Consider the following 21359-nt stretch of genomic DNA (forward strand, 5'->3'; position numbering starts at 1 on the left):
CTCTCAGCTGCTTCCTTTGATTCTAGCCTGGGCTCCTTCTGAGACCCCCTGGTCAAAACCTGCATGGGCCAGCTTCTGGGAGCTCCTGTGCTCCCGCCTGTGGCACAGCTGGAAACGTGGAAACACCAGTGTGTGTGTGTGTGTGTCTCGTGCATCCTGGTGGTTCTGAACAGCAGGTGCTCAAGGAGAAAAAGGCAATGCTTCAGCATGAATGCACACAGCCAGCCCAGGCAGCTGCACTTCCAGGAGCCCTAGGCCCATCAGGTGGCCTAGGAGCTGAGGCTATGAGGTTGTAGGTGGCGCGATGTGCATCCTCTGCTCCCTGCATCGCATTTGGCGGGGTGCCTCCTTCATGCTCTCTCTCCTCACACAGAGGAAGACAAACCCCCTTCTTTCCTGCCCCTAACATCTTTTTAGAGACCTAGGGACACACAGGTGGCTTAATTCTTATTACATTTGGTGCCATCTCCCTGTCGTTGGTTCCCTGTTCATTAAAACATGTGATAAGAGACGGGGGAGCTATAATCCGAGAGAGAGAGAGAGAGAGAGAGAGAGAGAGAGAGAGAGAGAGAAGAGGAGAGGAGAAGGAAGGGAAGGGAAGGGAAGGGAAGGGAAGGGAAGGGAAGGGAAGGGAAGGGAAGGGAAGGGAAGGGAAGGGAATGGGAGAGGAGAGGCGAAAAGCCCCACCAGGGGGATAAGTCAAAAGGATACAGGGGAGCATAGGTCAAAGGAAAGGACCAAACTTCCCTGATCTAAAGTCAAGGAGGGGCAAGAGAGGAGACACGACGGAGTCTGCTGTCCGGCAGGAAGCCCCGCAGTGAGAGCGGTCGCTCCAGTCCCCGTAAGTGTGCGGCGGCTGCGAGGGCCCGGGCCTGTGTGCGGCCCTACTAAGGCCATTCGTGTGGTTAGTGCCCAGGGAAGAGAGAAGCACAAAGTGAGACTGCCCGAGTGCGCTCTGCTGATAGACCTCAGTCGGACACAGGAAGGGGTCCGGGCCGCAGGGCTACGGGGAGCAGGCCGCCGCGGGCCTCGGCGTGCGCCCGAGAGCGTGGTTTGACTCGGACCGCAGGACGTCGTCGTGGGTCCTGCGCCAGGAAGCGGAGCTCTAAGGGTCTCCCCGCCTATTTCAGCCGCGCCTTCCGAGCAGGGGAGAGCTTGGCCTCCCTCTTGGTCTATGCAGCCGCCGGTCATTAGGGGGCGGCTCCGGAGGCCCCTCCGCCAGGCAGGCACGCGGGATGCGCCGATGAGCCCGGGGTGCCGGGGCTCCGGGAGCCCCCAGTCTGGAGGAGGAAAGGGGCTCGTCTTCAGAGAAGCCGCCTCCGCGGCGGAGACGCTTGCAAAATGACAGGCGTGTGCTCGTGCGCTCTACGACCTCCAGGACATCGAGTCCGAGGAGCCGGAATCTCCGTGACGCCGCGGAGTCACCTAACATGTGCGATTTTAGAATGCAAAGACCGTGACACACTCACACGCACCAGCGGGGCCTCTGTGAAAAGACGAGCTTCCCTTCCCGAGGCTAGAGACGGGACAGACTTGTTCTATCATGCAGCCTGGGACCGTGGTACAGTTACCCAGTGCCACGTGTTTGTTTGGAATGAGCTGGTGTCCCCCCCCCCCACCCCGGGGTAGCGGCATGGAGCTGGCAAGCACCACCTGAGGGAGGAAGGCCCAGCAAGGGACCGTCTGGGGGCCAGAGGCTGTCCCCCCCCCCCCCCAGGGCAGGGAAAGCAGTGGCCTCTGATGAAGTGATTTGGGGGCTGCAGGAGAGCCCCTAAGAAACTCCTGCCCCTATTCTCACCTCCATATTACAATACCCAAAAGGTCAATGCAAAGGAAATACCTCCCTTGGCTTTTTAAAAAAGGATGTCGGGATCCCTGGGTGGCGCAGCGGTTTAGCGCCTGCCTTTGGCCCAGGGCGCGATCCTGGAGACCCGGGATAGAATCCCACGTCGGGCTCCCGGTGCATGGAGCCTGCTTCTCCCTCTGCCTATGTCTCTGCCTCTCTCTCTCTCTCTGTGTGACTATCATAAATAAATAAATTTAAAAAAATTAAAAAAAATAAAAATAAAAAAGGATGTCTTCCACCTGCAGAGGACTTGGCATCTTGAGCGTCTATTGTGGGCTGCCTCTGACATCAGCTCTCTTGATGCTCAGGGTCTATTCGGGCACCTGGTTTGTGGGAAAGGCAACTCATGGGGGTAGCATGCAGTGGGGAAACACTAGGAGGTGTTAGCAGTTTCTCAGACCTCCTTTCTGAAGGCCCAAAGGCACCAGAAGGAAACAGAGTGGCAGACAAAGTGGCAAGTTCTAGAAGGGCAGAGAGGGAGCCGCCCCCATGGCCTTAAACAGCACTGCCTCTGGGTTGATGCGTCTTTAAGAGAGGGACTTGCAAATGCTCATCAGATGGACTGCTGTAGGCTCCCGAGGTGCTAGTGACAGGGTGTCTATATATTTTTAGAGACGAATTCATTACGGCTTCACAATGTTGAAAGGAAGTGGGGCACCAGTGCACAGTTGTTTCTTTCCAGTGGAAACCTTTTCATTTTCCTATGTCAGCATGTGGGTGAGTGTGCGTGGCAGACACCGATGGTTGTTTACACAAAGGCTGGTCCCCTGCTTTCCTCACTAAGAGAGCTTTGGTTAGTTCAGCAGCAACATGCCCTGGATCAGGGGATACATCACCGTTAGACCAAGAGAACCATTGAGATGTCAGAGGATCTGTGATGGAAGGGTCCTGGGAAACAGTAGCCCCTGGCCAAATTAGGGGCCACAGGGGAATAAGGCCTCTCGCCTCTTCCTTACGTCCTGCTTTGGATGCCAACACATGCAGACGATGCTTGAGTCCACAGCAGCCATCGTGAGACCATGAGGCAGCAAACCTACAAGGGTAAAGGGACAGGGCCGAGGACTGCCAAATGGAGGGGCTCTGTTGGCCTCATTAAATTGCTGAATCCACCTTGTAACCGCCCACAGCCTGACTACAGGTTGAGTTCGCCCCAGGCGTACTTGTGGCAAAAGCCACTGTTGGGCAGATTTTTCTGTTTCACTGAAATACATCCTCACTGTTCCTTCATACTCATAATGGAAATCGGGCACCAGAGTGGTCAACAAGTTGAAAACATGCACTTCAAATTCTGCCAGATGGTAAATACAAATTGTTCTCTGCTTAGGTGGAGTGCAGAGCCTTACTGACACTAAATCTATTTGTAGATTGATTGATATCTATTGCCTTTCACTGTGAAGGAGCCCAGGACAGCTGAAAGGTCAATGGACTTGTGTCCAGCTCTGACGTCCTGGGCCTTGGTTCTCTCCCTTCATAGAACAAACAAAAGGGGTTGAAATAGAATCAGGGTCTCCTGACATTCAACCTGGCGTGAGTCCAGGACAAATTTTCCAGACTGCAAACTTACCACTAAAAACCTTTAGTTCTTAAAATCTATAAAATTCATCTTTAAATAAAATGTCTTTAATGTGAATTAATGTTTTATTTCAGTGATAAAAGAAATGAATGAGAAAGAGTTTAAATAGGTTTCTGCTGTTTATTGAAGAATTTAATAAATATATATTACATCTATATAATTTTAATTGATCCATGGTGGAGAATTTAGAGCGCCTGCCCCTCCTTAGCATAGTTTGTGTTGGGAAACAGTGCACTCGATGGATCTTTAAGATTCCTTCCAGCACTAACATTATGATTCTAAGTAGAAAAATGTGTTGGAGTTCCTTGCCAATGCAGAGAGCCAAAATGGCGGCCTCAGCTGGTGGTGTTTCAGTTTCGGGAGGCCAGGGCAGAAACACTCAGAATAGGAACTGGGATGGCATCCTGCTTCCTGCCTCTTGTTCAAGCCCACACTGCCTTTCTGGGTCAGGGAGCCGTTTGCCAATATCATGCTTCACTCATGACCCCGAATGAATATCTGAACACATTGTTCTGTGGAAGTAAAGCAGAAAGCTCCAATTTCAGAACCCTGTCAGAACCTGGCCTGTGGAGAGCCGTTTCTTATGCCCTTCTAATTCTCATTTTAATAGAACAAGATCAATGGCCGAGAGTCAGACTGTCAAATAATGGAGGACTATTTACCGAGCACTCCGACAGGCTCAGTGCTGTATAAACACATGTCCCATTTTCTAGGACATCTTCATATCCCTATTCTAGAGAAGTTGATATTTAAAAAAAAGACCCAATCCCATTTCCCTCCCCCCGGACAGGAGAAGTGCATTTGGTTCCATAAATGGACAGATAGGATTATTTTGCTCTGGAGAGGGGCTGCTCTCTGATTTTATTAAATCCAACATGATGAGCCCAACTCCATAATTGTTGAGGCTTATCTCTTTCAGGGTGGCCTTATAGAGCCTCTCAGGTGGAATTCTGACTCAAAACCACAGCTGAATTTGGAAAATGAAACCCAATATCCCTAGTGTCTTCCTATGATAACCCAAAAATATCTTTTCTCAGGGAGTCAAGGACTCAACACATCACAAGTTTTCATCCCATGATCTGCAGCCAGCCAAGGGGAGTTCCCAGGACCAGCTTGCTAGAAGATCTTCTACTATTTCTGCTGTGTGATGGTCTGACACTCAATACAGAAGATAAAGCAAGAAGCCAATGCTGGATAAATATACAGATGTCTGGTTTTTTTGGGATGAGGGAGTGACTTAAGAGAAAAGGGAGCTGGATCAGAAATTGAGCTAGGCTCCAAGAACCCTGCAGGTAACAGAAGGCCAGTGTGCCATCTTTCTGTGCGGGGAAAGACTGCCCAAGAGTGAAACTAATTCTAAGGAAAGCAGTGGGATGGAGAAAAGAAGAGAGATTCTGCACCTGAACTCCAGTTTCCAGACAAAGCCCTGTATTTCTGATGGCTGGAAACCAATAGATTGCTTTTTCCATTAAAAAATAATGAAACGTTAGGGCACCTGGGTGGTTCAGTTGGTTAAGCATCTGCCTTCAGCTCCGGTCATGATCTCAGGGTCCTGGGATTAAATCTCATATTGGGCTCCTTGCTCAGTGGGGAGTCTGCTTCTCCCCCTCTGTCTGCCCCCTCCCCCTGCTCATGCTGTCTTTCATAATCACACAAGCACTCTCTCTCTCAAATAAATAAGTAAAATATTTTTAAAAATAATGGAACATTAAGTGGACCGGAGATGTGGTCCAAAAGGTATAGTTTCTTTAGCAGAGAGATAGGCACCAAGGAAGGTCTCAGAATTTTTAGGAAGGTCAACTAAAGCAAGGCCCGATAAACGGCTCAGAGACTGAGAAGAAATAATGTTGATAATAAAAGATCTTTGTAAGTACAGACTGCTTCATGGTTTCCAAAGCATTATCAGCTCTCAAGAGCACACAGCATGCACTCCAAGTGTGGTCTCAATGCTGTAGGACACCAGGGGACTATTAGATCTTTGACCTGAGTACCGTGTGGTTACATGAGTAATGCAATCTTGGGTGGCCTTAGTTTTTTCGGGGCACCTCATTTGCCTGCCACAAGGTCCCTATGGGGTTGGTAGGTCAAGTATTGTTATTTATTATTGTTCCCATTTTTAAAAAAAGATTTTATTTATTTGAGAGAGAGAGAGCAAGCACAAGCAAAGGGAGGAGCAGAGGGAGAGGCAGAAGTAGGGAGCCAGATGCAGGGTTCTATCCCAGGACCCTGGGATCATGACCTAGGCTGAAGGCCAACCCTTAAGCTACTGAGCCACCTAGGCACCCATTTAGTTCCCATTTTTTTTAAAGATTTTATTTATTTATTCATGAGAGACACAGAGAGAGAGGCAGAGACATAGGCAGAGGGAGAAGCAAGCTTCCTGCAGGGAGCCCAATATGGGAATCAGTCCCAGCATCCCAGGATCACAACCTGGGCCAAAGGCAGATGCTCAACCACTGAGCTACCCAGGTGCCCCTTGTTCCCATTTTTATTATAAAGAAATACTCAAAGTCACAAAGCTAGTAAATGGCAATATTGGGAATGAAACACATAGCATTTGACTTCAAGATCAAATCTCTTTCTATCATAGTATCATCCAGTTATCTCTCCAATCATTTATCTAGTCATCCATCCATCCATCCATCCATCCATCCATCCATCATCTATCTATCTGTTCACCTATTCAACAAATACTCATTGGGCCCTTATGTGACAGACACTAGTCCCAGCCTGGAGATAAAAAAAAATGTAACCTTGGTATCTAGGCTTCCCTGGGCCTTGAGGACAAATGAGGTCATGCTAGAATTTCATCTGTATTAGTCATGGTTCTCCAGAGAAACAGAACCAATGGATGTGAGTAAAAAGATAGAGACAGAGAGAAATTGATTTATTGTAAGAAACTAGCTTATATGATTATGGAGGCTGGCAAATTCAAAATCTGCAAGGTGCACTGGCAGGCTAAAGACCCAGGAAAGAGCTGATGTTGCAGTGTAGGTCCAAAGGCCAGCTGCTAGCATAATTTCTGCTTTCTGGGACAGGTCAGTCTTTTGTTTCATTCAGGTCTTCAACTGTTTGGATGAGGCCCACCCATGCTATGGAGAGCAATCTGCCTCATTCAAAGCCCACTGATTTAAATGATAATATCATTCCAAAACACCCTCACAGAAACATCTAGAATAATGTTTGGCCAAATATCTGGGCCCCATGACCCATCTTAGTTGACACATAAAATTAACCATCTCAATATCATTCCCACCTACAAGACTCAGGATCACAAAGTTTTCTCCCACTGTTTCTGGGAATTCCCAGAGAGAATCTTGACTATACATGAGAACAAGTCCTCTCCTCATGGACCCTGCTTTGGGCCCCCTCAGAGGACACAGCTTCCCTGGGGGCCATGGTGGGACCCACAGCAACACCACACAGCAGCTCTTTCTTGGCAATGCCAACCTTGAACTCATAGAATGCTGGGATCTGAAATGAAGAGAAATGGGGAAAGAATGAGCTCTTCTCTTGACTTGGTGGGCTCTTTATCCCCTTGGGTAATGGGCAGCTCCACTTGTCCTGTCTTTCATGTTGACATTTACCTCAAAGGACTAACTGATTTCACTTAAAGTGTATGACCACACAACTCAAAAAGGCATTTTAACCATATGGCAAGCCTCCCTCAGAAGTCTATTATCTGCCCTCTGATATAACAATTTCATACTTTCCTCATTTTCTTCAAACTTCTGTATTTGCTCCCACTCTGTATTTGGATGCATGGACCTCATCTCATTCTTTATTGAGAAAGTGGGAATAATCACATGGGGTCTCTCTCTTTTCAACACTAAACCAACAAATTGACCAGTTCTGATGTCCATGCTACCGAGTTCCCCAATCCAGTGGACACCCCCCTCTCCTCATCTGGTTGGATCTCTAAGGAGCATCTGGCACAGCTGACCCCTTCTTGCTTCTTCAAATACTCCCATCTCTCCGCTTTCATGCCAAACATTTTGCTCCTTGTCCTCTACTCTACCTCTAGGAAGAGAATGCCAAAGTTTAGTCCTAGGCATTCTTCTCTTCTTTATCTATGCCCACACTCAGGCAGTTTGTAACTTAAAATACAGACCTATCTATATTCCAGATTTATTTCTTCAGCCCAGACCTCTCCCCTGCACTCTGAGTTCATATATCTACCTTTCTAGTTGTGTTACTTTGGGTCCTCCAGGAAGCAGACTAGACTGGACATGCAAGAGATTTATTGGGGGGAGGCACCTGCAAAGTAAAGCAAGAAGGTAGCTGGAGAAGGTGGGCAGAGCCTCCAGAGAGCAAAGCAGGGTATGACACCTGTGGAAGGAGGGGGGTACGAAGGAGACTTGGGCAGAAATGCCCCACCCAGGCCCACAGGGAGTCCTTGAGCCAACACGGCCCATCATAGATGTCTACGCATCTTACAGGAGTGGGCCCATTGTGGTCAGTCATCATTGTCTGAGAGCAGCCTGTGGGCAATGTGGCCCCAGTGTGAAGCAGCTGAGATCAACAATCAATTTTGTTTCTTGCAACAAGAGATCTAAGAGATCTACGGTGCATTTTCATGGCCCCAGTACTGATGTCTTAAAATTTCTAAAAAAAAAAAATCTCGGGGATCCCTGGGTGGCGCAGCGGTTTGGCGCCTGCCTTTGGCCCAGGGCGCGATCCTGGAGACCCGGGATCGAATCCCACGTCGGGCTCCCGGTGCATGGAGCCTGCTTCTCCCTCTGCCTGTGTCTCTGCCTCTCTCTCTCTGTGACTATCATAAATAAATAAATAAATAAATAAATAAATAAATAAATAAATAATCTCAAACTTAACATAGAAAAAAAATTAAATGACTCTCCTCACCACATATGTGTTCCATTAGGTGTTTACCATCTTGGTAAATGGTCTTGCTGTCCTCCAGAAGCTAAATCCAAAGACCCAGGGCTCAGCCTTGCTTTATTTCTTCCTCCCATTCCCTACTTTCAGTCCACAAGTAAGTCCTTCTGGACTCACCTCCAAAATCTTAAATCCTATTATTACTTCTCTTCATGTCCACAGCTACCACCTTATTCTAAGTCTCTGTCCTCTCCCTCCTGGTCTCCTAAATGGCCTCTCCACTACCACTTTTGCCACCTTACAGCCCATTTTTCACAACAGCCAAAGTGATCTTTCACAAAGTAAGTTAGTTAGGACATATCACATGCCTTTGCTTCAGTGGCTTCCCATTATGAATAATTATACTAAAATCCAAGCACTTTGTCTTGTTCTATAATGACCTGTATCATCTGGCCGCCACCTACTTCCCCATGCTCATGGGATCTAGGTACACATGCCTCCTCTCTATTCCTCAAATACATTTTCACCCTCCCCAGAGTCTTTGCATACCCTTCCCAGAGCTTCACATCCCTCACTTCTCCTCATTCTTTAAAGATCACCTTGCTATTGTCTTCTGAGACAGCATTTCTCGGATCACCTTGTTTAAAGTAGACCCACTGAAGTTATGCATTAGTAGAGAATGGTTGTTCTTTCCATAGCCCATATCACACTTTGCAATTATCTCGTCTGTTCATCTCATTTTTTATCTGTGTCCCCTATGTGAATCTAAGGTCTGTGAGAACAGGAACCCTGTCTATCTTATTTAATGATTTCCCTCTCTCAAATACATTTCTAAAAATTTAAAAATAAAAACGAGTAAACAAGCAAACAAACCATACAAATGAACAAAATAAATGAGTATGAACAAATCTCCTCCCTCCTTTATTAGCTAAAACAAAATTTCCCATGTGTGTCAAAGTTTGTGCATATAGAACTTGCAAGGAATATGGCTGCCACCATGCTAAAGATATCTTAGTTTTCACTGGAGGCAGCTAAGCCAAGATGAAGAGATGTAGACCCCTCCCTCAGGAAACTCACAATATAATGAGGAAACGATCTAATATAAGGCAGTCTGATATAAGACAATGCCCTAAGTGCAAGGAGAGAAAAATTCTAGAAGCAAAGGGAAGGAAAAGGAGGAGCACCCTGGTCTGTGTCGAGGAGTCAGGGATCTAGAAGCAAAGAGATACTGAAGATATCATCTTAAGGAGAGAAGGGCAGATATTTTCCAGAGACCAGAGAGGCAGAGAGCTGGATGGCAGGCAATACATAGCCTAAAGTGGGGAGGCTGAGAGCTGAGAAGCCAGCATCTAAGCCTGGGAGACAAAGTGTGGGATAGGCTCAGGTATCTACCACAAAAACAGCATTGGCCAAGCAGCCAGAGTCCCTTCTCTGGCTCCTCACTCTTTGCCACCCAAGTCCAGAGATGCTTTTCTGGCAGGTCACCAAGCTAAGGCAAGGATGGCTTCTGATAGGATTGCTAGAGAGAGAGAGGGAGAAAGGAGGCTTATAGCCAATGGTGGGTGGGTAATGCCTATGAATGAATTAAATTTACAGAAACAACCCTTTTACAATTGTCTAGACAGGAAATAGAAAAGGGAGCTCAATGGAAAACATCAATTGTGCCCACACACCTAAATGTTCCAGTAACATGAAAGCAGTAGCAGCTGGAGGTTCTTAAGAGAGCCATGGTATGACAGAGAAGGCTCTGGGTTTAAATTACAGCCATAACATTTACTAAATGCATGATCACAACCCTGAGCCTTGTTTTCCTGTCTTTCAAATGAGATGCAGGACACCGTTGGTTGCCTACCCAGTTATTATTTACCTCCTCCATCCTTTCTTACCCAACCTCAGTGTCATTCAGTGATGTCCCTTAGTCAAGGAGGCCATGTGCTTCAAAGAAAGTTGGCTGCAGCCCTGTCCTCAGAAGGCACAGAACTCATGATTTGTCTAAATTAGATATGGCAGTCCCATTCCCTTTGGTTAGGCAATGGGCATGTGATTAACTTATTTTTGTTATTTTTATTTATTTATTTATTTTGTTTGTTTTAAGTAGGCTCCCTACTCAGCATGGAGCCCTAGCATGGAGCCCAAACTCATGACCCTGAGCTCAAGACCTGAGCTGAGCTGAGATCGAGAGTTGGATGCTTTACCAACTGAGCCACCCAGGTGCCCCGGCATGTGATTTAATTCTGTCCAATGCCATGTGAGTGGAAGTCTGTTGAAGCCATCTGGGAAAGACTTGGTTAAGAAAGAAAGATACGTAAAGATAAAAATCCCTCTACTTCTATTGGACTTTATAGTATCTGCAAATGACTTCTTGAGCTACAGCAGCCATCTTGTGACCATGAGGCAATCTCACCGAGCACAAGACAATATGCCAAGAATGCAGAGGGAACAATGGAAGGAACACGAGACCTAGATGGCAGGGGTGAACCAATCCCAGAACATGCCCACTTTGGACCTCTTTATTACATAAGATAATCAATCCTCTGTTGTTTAAATCAGTTGCATCAAGATTTTCTGTGATTAGCAGCTAAAAGCAATCCAGTTGATACAAAGGTTATCTGCCACAGCAAGGATTAAACATGATGACATGTGAAACCACTAACCGGGGGATCCCTGGGTGGCTCAGTGGTTTGGTGCCTGCCTTTGGCCCAGGGCATGATCCTGGAGTCCCGAGATCAAGTCCCACATCAGAGTCCCTACATGGAGCCTGCTTCTCCCTCTGCCTGTGTCTCTGCCTCTCCCTCTCTATCTGTGTCTCTCATGAATAAATAAATAAAATCTTTTTAAAAAAGAAACCACTAACCCAAAGCCAGTACAGTACACTAGACCCATAATATCTATTAGTTTACTTGAATCCCATCTTGTTATAGTCTTTATCAAAATCCCCACTATCCATGTAAAAATAGTGGGTTTTAATTTGAAAATTTTCTTGTCTTTGGCTCTGGCTAGGGGTCACCACCAAACTGGCCATTGTCCAGCCGATTCAGTATTTGACCTACTTCCCAACCACTTCCATCTGTTGCTCCAGGAGTGGTCCCCAGAGTATGTCTCCCAGCCAGAACCCACAGCGTGGGACTCTGGGCATAAAGACAGAGCCTCCTATTTCTGGTCTAGGGATAATTCCTCCTAGAAAGAATGAGGACATCTTAAAAGGCAGTGCACATTTTTAGAAAACATGATTTAGGAAAATTGGAATTAACTTTATTTGGAAATTGGTCTCATAACCAAGTCAGGAACCTCCAAAAGGAGCCTTGAATTTACAATTTCAGGATTCTTGTGTTGCTTGTCCAATTTGGGAATTAGTGCATAGACTCCAGATGAAACAATTTGACAAGCACAAAAGCAATGTACAGTATAAATATTCTTATTTCCTAACTACTAGTCAGCTATTTCCAGTGAGTAAATATTTACACGTTTTCCTCTCCCCCTGCGGAAAGCAGTACTCACATATATGAACATAAATATTTTGGTGTATGTAAATATTTACTTGCACGAGCAATATATTTCTTTTTCTAGTCTCCCTTGTAAGTTCTTTAATAACAGAACAATTCCTGCTTACAAATAAGTTCTGATCTTGCAACTCTCCTAGAATATTCTTCAAATGAGAGGCGTTTTATGGTAGAGGTTAATTGCTGGTTAGCCAGAACAACTGGGGTCAAATGTGAATTTGACATCCCGCTAGCTGTGTGACCTTGGGTAAGTTATTTAGCCTTTCTGAGCCCAGACTTTTCTCATCTATAATGAGATAAGGGTAATAGTAGCATCTACCTTATAGGATTGTTGAGGGTATTAAATGATTTAATGCGTATGAAGTGCTTCAAAAAGTGTCTAGCACATGTAAACCCTTAATAAATAAATATTAAATTTTATCAGTGCCAGTCACTGAAAATAAGTGTTTCATTTTTTTTTCTATTTAGCACCATGGATTTAAATACGTTTACAAACAATGCCATAATTTGATTTAAGTATCTCTTTTCTTCTAAGTGTCATTCAAAGAATTTTTAAAGGTTAACAATAGATTTTGTGTAAGTGAATTTCCCCAGACTGGCTGTTGATTATTTCCCATAATCCACTAGGTTCGTGGGCATCATTTTTAAAGCATTTTCTATTTGCCACACATTGTGCTTTGTGCTTTAAAAGGTAATATTGCATTAAATCATCACAGCAGCCCTACAAAGGGGATAACCCTGGTGTCTCCATTTTCAAACTAAGCAATAGAGGCTTAGTGAGGTTAATTAACTTGCTTTAAGTTAAACAACTAGAAAATGGTAGAGTTGAGACTCAAGCAAGGTCTTCCTGATGTGCAAGTCCTTGCTCCAAACCACCGTGTCATTCTGTCTTCAACATTTGCATAGAGATGCCCCTTGAAGCCAGGGCTGGGGGTGGGGGTGGGGGCTCTTGTCATTGTCATTGTGATTGTTGTTGTTGTTGTTGTTATGGAAGTGGAGTAAATTCCATTCTACTTTCTAACCTCTGGGAAGATAGCCATCATCCACAAACCGTCATTGCGCCGGCTTAGAGCCTCATCAACACCATGTCATAAAATGTGGTTGACTCCAGAGTGCTTGAGGCTCACCACACAATGCTCCACCTTTTGAGTTTTAGCCTAGATTCTTCTCGGTCACACTTGACCAGATACAGAATCTCCCTGCCCCAGCTCCTGATCTTGAGTTCCTGTTGCTCAGCAACTCCGGATGGTGCATGTTAATGTGGGGTTTGGTGCCTGTGATCTCTATTCCAGTGAAGCCCCCCAAGGTGTCCTCCGATAGGCCCCCCTAGTTACATGAGAAAAATCATGTCTTCCAGTCACACCTTCTCTGATTTGGAATCTTTTCCTACTTTTGGCCACCTGGGCTCTCAGCATTCATTAGACAGGGTCCAGTGATGTTTTCCAGGCCCTTGTGGCCCTTTCTCAAGGGCCTGGCCAGCCTAAACTCCCAGCTTCTCGCAGGGCTGCCCCACATCTGCTTCCTCCATAACCTTTCAGGTACATGAAATCAAATCTCTCTTCTTTCCATTTATTATTTCTAATCAACGTGCCTATGCTGTGAGTCTGTGCAGGAAGCAGGAAACAATGTAGGTATTTCAAGCAGAAGGGTATTTCATGCAGGGAATTTGGTGCTTTAAAAATTTCCGGAAGTAAGGAAGGAGAAAATTGTTTTGGCTTTTGTGTCACAGGGTAGATATCATTACAGCTATGATCCAGAGGTCAGGAAAGGTTTGTTCATTCCTTCACCATATCCTACATCCCTAAAGCTACCCGCATCCATAAAGCTGTGGACCAGAGAGCTGGAGTCCAGCTGCTGCCAATACTCATGTGGGCAGAGCCTACTTGGCCACCTGAACTGTTTCAGAAAGATGGCCTCCACCGCACTTCCACCTTCCAAATCTCCCAGGACTGTATCAAGTTGGTAAAACCTTAGTTTGAAGGGAGTCCATAAAATGTAGGTTTTAGCTTCCCAAATCTCCAAATAGAAGGAGGTTCAACTGGAGTTTGAGAAAAGTGAATCCAATTACCCAGCCCAATTCTCTCCTATAGGCCTGCTCTGAATTATCTTTATGAACTTGTGGGTGAAAGATACAACTTCTCATTCCCATGGACTCTCTCCCTTAGATTCAGCCCATATTCCAGTTCATGAACCAATTAAAAACTAATTATTCTGTTTTATAAGAAGCACTTTTTGAGCACCTACTGTGTGTCAGACACTGCAGTGGGCTTAGGAAGCACAGGAATGAATAAGATTTGGTCTAAGTTATCAAAAAGTGCATAACCCTTAAGGCAGAGGAACAAGAATGTGAATGATATGGTAAACGGAGAGAAATGGTAAGAAAGATATGTGTATTGGATTCTGTGGGAGTGGAGTTTATACTAACATTATATATGTTCCTGATTTCTGCAATCTGGGCTAGGATCAGCTGGGTGATTCTTCTGCTGGTCTTGCTGTCAATCACCCTTATGGCTGAATTCAGCTGGCAATTCAGTTGGAGGCTGGATTCAGCTGAGCTTTTCTCTGTTTTCATGTAGTCTTGGGGCCTCTCCCTTGCTGCACAGCTCCTCCACGTGGTCTGTCTAGTACAGTAGCCAGACTTCTCAAATAATGACTCAGGGCTTCCAAGAACACAAAAGCAGAAGCTTCTAGGAATCTGAAGTGGTGGCCAGTGTCCAAGTGTCCCTTCTATTGTATTCGATTGGTTAGGTGGTCATAGGACTAGCTCAGATTTGAGGGGAATAGATCACATAAGTGCATAAACACTAGGAGACATGATTCACTGGGGTTGGCACATGGATGACCAGATAAATAAGGCTGGGAGAAACTCCAGATGGAAGGAGAAATATGTGCAAAGACATGGGGTTGTGAAAGTCTGTGGCTTTTGAGAACAGTTAAGCATTTCAGGGCTGTTGAGGGAAAGGTATATAGGCAAAAGAGGAGCTGGCTTGCTCAGTCATGGCCTCTGCTTGGTCCTCCTCTCTTGCTTCATCCACCTTCCTTGGATTTGACATGTTTCCTGGCCAATGTCTTCTGTTGTTCTGAGGTAGACCATCAATCACCATCATTCCCAGGTTCCTTTGCAGTTTGGAAAGGCCAGTTCTGAGTTTTGGCTAATGGAACACGGATGGAAGTGGTGATGTGCAGGCTTCCCAGACTTGGACTGTTGAAGGCCTGCCATCCAATCTTCCATGTTCTTTCACTTCACCAGCTGGCTAGAAATAAAGACAATCCTCAAGGCAACACTGGGAGCCTTGTGTTCAAGGTGGTAAAACCACAGGATAGAAGATGCCTGGGTTCTTGGATCATTGCACAGAGGCTTTCTTTCTGCCCAGGATCACCCATGCTGGATTGTGAGTGAAAAAAAAAATCCTTTTGTTGTAATAAGCCCCTGAGATGTGGAGGTTTATCAGTGATAAACCTTGGCAGCTAGTGTTGCCGAACTCACATAATGGAGAGCCCAGTGGGCAGGGACCTTCTTAGCATCACCTGAAGGAACTGGAGAATTTGTGGGGAAGGGATTGAGTGAAGAGGAGACCAATAACTCAGGCTGCAGTAGGGCCAGCCAAATCTGGGGAGAATTTTTTGAATGAGGTAATGACAGTTTTCCTTTCTGTGAGACCAAATTTATATAGAGAAACATCTGGAACCCACTGCAGGTTGACTCATTGACACATCCCCAGCTGAAACTGGATTTTGCCCTTGGTCTCTTAAAGTATCTTTGACAACTTGTATCCTTGGAAACTTCCTGTTTAACCCACTGACAGGTGAGCAATATAGCTTTTTGGTCAGGTTCATTAAAAGAACAGGGTTTCATAGAAACAGAACAATAAGTTATATTCAATTCTCTGCCGTAATTCAATACCCACAGCAACCCCTCAAAGTTGGACGGGGGCGCAATCTTATTTTTCTCTGGATGGGAAAACTGAGGCTGAGGGGGAGCTGATGTAACAAAGATGTCAGAGTTAAGTGCAAGAGGCCTGGGAACTATGTCTTCTAGTTTCAGGATAATTGTTAAGCAAAGCATTCAGTTGATGTCCCTCCCATACCCTCTAGAGCCACCTGAGTTCACTGTAGCTGAGGTGGACAGTTCTAGAGCACGCCACAACCTGCCCACCCAAGGGCTGCACCTCTCAGCTTCCTTGTCTGAGGGCTTGCTCATGGGAGCTTGCTTGCTTAGCACAGGAACAGCCAGCAAATGGGAGTGACTTAACAGCCCAGGGGTAACCGTTCAGCAAAATGCTTCAGTCTCCTCATTTTCTGAGGTGTACTCCGGGGGGATGTCTCAGCAGACCCCTGGCCAATGCCCAGGGTTCAAGAGCACACTCTAAATGCGTTTTCCTCCCTGCCCTGCCTCTCTCCCATTCTGTGGGATCACCCCCAACATCAACTACCCACACCCACATCTTGTCTTGGAGGTGGCTTTCAGGGGAACCTAAAACTGGGGCAGTGCATGTGCACCGGGCAAGTCAGAAGCACTCAGCAACATTTCTTTGCGTTCTCTCTCAACTGGACTCAGATAACCCCTCTCGTGGCAGTGAGCAAGGGTAGAGACCACGTGATCCCCTTATCAGACACCTCCTGTCAGACTCTCTTCCTTGTCAGAGGCAGTTGGTGGCACCTGCCAGTCTGGACTCTCTCTTTGTATTAGTGACTTTGCTCTGCTGCCCAGCTGGCGCGAGGCACTGGACGAGCAGCCTTGGTCCCAGACGGTAGCAGATGCTGCCAGCGAATCCAGGATAAGGCCTGGCCTGGAATAAGAGACCAAGCCTGCCCCTGAGGGGGAAGGAGAGTTCGATCACTTGCCATGGCTGCCACTGTTCCCAGTCTCTTTTCCTGTGTCCTCCGGTCACGAGGGAGGCGTGGGCAATAGAGATGTCAGCTCGGCTGTGACTGATCTGTCGAGACAAGCTTAGCATGGCATGATGCCATGGGGAGTGGCAGAGGGGCCTCAACCAGATGCCAAAGGACCCACAGGCCGGGGTCTGACATGCTGAACCATGTCAGGCTGGCTATGCGAAGATGCTATCTGTGAGCTCTCTCCCAGAACAGCTGTGTTCATTCATTCATCCATCCATCCATCCATCCGCCCGTTCATTCATATAACATTCATTGATGCTGCTCATGTGCCTGGCACTGTGGTTTGAGCGATGTGTACAATGGGGAGCGTGGGAGATGTGATCTCTCCCTTCTGTGAACGTATAATATAGAATGGAGGCCGATATTGACCAAATATCAAATATACGCAATTAGATGGCTGCGTGGGGTTTTCCTTCCCGCATTTCTTCACACCCAGCGTCTATCTGGAGCCCCAGCCCATGTCAAGATGGGGGTTTTAAAAGTGGAGAAAAGAGAGTCCTTTAGCATGATAAAAGCCCCGGAGTTATGCCAGGAGGCAGGCAGCCATGGCAGGCACTGGTAAGAAAAGATAATACATAGAAATTCTGTTGGCTGTTGGCATTCTAATTATGCCCAGTACTCCTTCTCTGCCGGCCATGGGGAGACGGTCACAGGTGCTACGTCCTGGAAAGTGTGGCAGGAGCCTTTATTTACAGGGAGGTGCAAATGGGCGATGTAAGCTTCCAGTGTGACCCCCCCCTCCATGTCCACCCTCACCAGGCACCTACATCTCGGGAGTCATTAGTATGAAGGGAGCAGAGTTCTAAATGTGGGGTGTGGGACAGTTTATGTTCCCAGGCCTTCCCTGTGCTTCTCGCATAGGCTGGCTGGGTCTGTGGGTGCTGAGGCAGGGGCTCGGCCTTTCTGCTTGTCTAGAAGGGGGCCAAACCCCAGCTCCACTCACTGATGGCCTTCAGGGCTACTCAAGCCCTGGTTCTTGCAGGTGCTATTTGGAGTGGCTCCCAAGCCCTTACACCTTCGTCCTGGGGAACTCTGCAGCTGTCAGAGAGGAGGAGGAGAGGGGGTAGCACAGCCGGTTCAGATTCACTTCAAACCAGCAGAAACAATCCCCGTTACATCATTAATCCCCAGAGCCATGTAAAGTTTCATCTGCTTTCTCTCAACGGTTTTTATAAGCTGCGTTTTCCAAGAGCTCCAAGGCCTATGACCAAGCGGTCTCTTCCCCATGTGCACGAAAATCCTGGGGTAACGGCTATAGCGGCCAGGGGTTCTAGATCTCTCTTTGACTCAATCCAGCTGCGTGACAATGGGTGAGTCACTTTTCCTCCCTGGCCTCTGGTATCTGTATTGGTTGGCAATCCCCGTGTAAAAATACCCACAGTCTCAGCAGCACACAACAATAAGCAATGTTGTACAGTGTTGCAGGATGTTGTGGTACTAACCACACATCTGGGGGTGGCTGGAGTTTGGCTGAGGTAGGCGAGGCTTGGCTTGGCAGCAGGGGTTCTGCTTCATGGCACGGGCCTGGGGGTTGGCTGGGCCAACTCTGCTTCACGTGTCTCCCCTCCTGGACCAGCAGGCTAGGCAGGCATGTTCTTCTCAGATGAAAGCAGAGACAATAGGAGGATCTGGAAATAGGCGAGGCTTCTTAAGGCCCAGACTAAGAACTATTTGCAGTCCATTCCACCTGCCAAAGCGAGTCACCTGGCCATGCCCCAAACCAAGGAGCAGGAGAGTATACTCCATCCATGACAATGGTATGACGATAGGTGGGGTGAAGCGATGGGATCATTAACTTAATCTACCACACTCCCCTTACCCGTAACGTGAGGGGGATCATTGGGCCACATGGTCCCTGGGGTCCCTGATAGCCTAAACATTCTGTAAATCTAAATAATGATGTACAAATAGTGTAAACAAATATCGACCAGTGAGAGCAAGTAATAGATCTGGTCTGTCTTAACAAAATTTCTCTGAACATATGAGTAAATTACGGCCACGTCCAAATACATGGTTCTCAAAATCTGCCCTATTCACTAAAATTGGACAACTGCTTTTCACAAGCCCAGCATATATGAATGTCTATATAGAAATGCAGGGGGGCTTTTTTGGAACCGTTCCAAATGCCCACGCCTGTCCTCGCCTCCCCAATGCCGGCAAGGTGGGTTAACCTGCAGCAGAGGTTGAGAGTTGAATTCCTCCCAACGTGTATGTGTTTTCTGCTTTGGAGGCAAAAGAAGCAGCTTCCTGCCAGAGACTATGCAATTAAAAAAACAAATTATATCAGCAGGACTCTCTTTGCTGGAAGTGTGAACTTGATAGAAATCAGAAATGCAAATGGTATTGAAGTGCAGTTAAAACTTCCGTTTTCCAAAAGGGGGAGAAATTAATTGCTTTTATACTTACCGTAGTGATAAGCCGGAGGCACATGCTATACACAAGGAGCAGCATCCAGAAACCTTCTAACAGAGAGAGGGAAGGGAGGCAATAAATCTCCCCTAGAAAGCCTCACGGTCTTCGCTACAGATGTGTGCAGCATATAATTTTTTGGCTGTGTGGCTCAGGGACCTGCCAAGAGTTTCAGGTCCAACCGACTTCTATGAAGATGGCTGGAGAAGGAGATATTTGGGAGAATCCTCATAAATGATAGAAGAAGAGCTTAGCCAGAACCCCTTTTCTGCTGGGGGATAGGTGTTAGTTCATGGATTTTTATTGAAAGGACATCTGTAGTTTCTTGGCTTTCTGGAACACATACAGTTGCAAGAATGCCCCTTGTGGGATCCCTGGGTGGCTCAGCGGTTGAGCGCCTGCCTTCGGCTCAGGGCCTGATCCTGGAGACCCGGGATCGAGTCCCACGTCGGGCTCCCTGCATGGAGCCTGCTTCTCCCTCTGCCTGTGTCTCTGCCTCTCTCTGTGTGTCTCTCATAAATAAATAAATAAATCTTAAAAAAAAAAAAAAGAATGCCCCTTGTGCCGCAAACCGCAGCCACCTTACTCTGAGGTAGGCCCTGCCGGGAAGGCTTAGTGTGTTTGGATTGAGAAGCCTGCCATGATCAGGGTGACTGTTTGATCCAGTTTCCTTGAGACACTCCCAGTTTATTCCTGTGGCTCTGGCATCTCAGCCAATCAGTAACCCCATTCATTCTCAAAAGTGTCTTCGTGGTCCAATAACTTTTCTGCTAAAGCTAAAGAACTACATACCTTTTGTTCAGCAATTCCACTCCTAGGTGTCTACCCAACAGAAATGCATGCATGTGTTCACTAAAAGGACATTTACAAAAATAATTGTAAGAGTCAAAGACTGGGAACAATGCAAATGTCTGTCAACCGGTGAGGACATAAATAAGACATGTTACACCCACGCAGTGGAATGCTATGTAGCAACCAGAACCAACAAACTGCAACTACCCACAATAATATGGAAGAACCTCACAAACATAATATTGAGCAAAAGAAGTGAGACACGCAAGAGTACATATTACGTGATTCCATTTATAGAGAGTTCCAAAACAGGCAAAACTCATCTATGCTGCTAGAAGTCAGGATAGCAACCATCACTGGATATAGGTATTAAAAGGAAGGGAATACAAAGGAGCTTCTAGGGTGCTGGTCATGTTGTTTCTTGATCTGCGTGCCAGTTGCACAGATGTGTTAAGTTTGTAAAAAAAAAAAAAAGTTATCAGGCCATACAACTGTGATTTGTCCATTTTATTCTGAATGTCTATCTCAATAGGGTAGGAAGATAAAATAATATAGCCACCTTCCCATGACTCATACACCATCCCTCAACTTTACCAGCTCCATTTTCCACCAGTGTCCTTGGTTCTTCTCACATCTGAGGCCTGTGGCACTGCTTGGGCAGAAAGGAGCCTCAGTTTTCTTCTCCGGTGTGCATCTTTTTTTCTTATCCTAGAAGAGCCTCATTAGCAGCTTCTAGTGGTGCTGCCCCACTTCTGGTCTGGACTTGGTGGAAATGTTACATTCAGTCCTTTGTCATTTATAGGTGTTCATCTCTTTCCTTTACTTGTTGCTGTGGACTGAATGTTTGTGGCCCTGCCCCCTGATTCATATACATTGAAGTCCCAATGCCTGATGTGATGGTCTTTGGAGGTGGGCCTTTGGGAAGTAATTAGGTGTAGATGAAGTCATGAAGGTGAAGCCCCCCATGATGGGACTAGTGCCTTTGTAAGGAGATGAAGGGACCAGAGTTCTCTCTCCCAACTATGTGAGGATACAACAGAAGACAACCTCCTGTAGCCAGGAGGAGAGCATTCACCAAGAACTACACCATGCTGACATCCTGACCTTGGATTTTCAGCCTCCAGAACCATGAGAAATAAGTATTTGTTGTTTCAGCTACCCAAACGAGACACTTACCGAATTAAGGATACTTCACATTTCAAGTTAGTCCTCACAGAACTTTCCAGATACTCTTTTCTGAATTACCCCTTATTCCATTAACCTGCTCTGAGGTGCAAAAACCAAAGGACGACCTAGACGTTCTGGTTGGCACATGACTGTGGCTCAGTCCTCAGATGGAGGCTTTCTAAATGTCTCTAGGTTCCCAAGCATGAGCACCTTACTGGTTTGAGTCCTGCAGAAGGTAAATAGCTGCTCACACATCCGACTCAGGCAAACCAGCAATGGCAGAGAAGCATTCTGTTCCCTCCTCCTCCCTCATAGGCTTTTCTTTTGTCCACATCAT

This window comes from Canis aureus, chromosome X (genome assembly GCF_053574225.1).
Source record: "Canis aureus isolate CA01 chromosome X, VMU_Caureus_v.1.0, whole genome shotgun sequence".
NCBI classification, from domain to species: domain Eukaryota; kingdom Metazoa; phylum Chordata; class Mammalia; order Carnivora; family Canidae; genus Canis; species Canis aureus.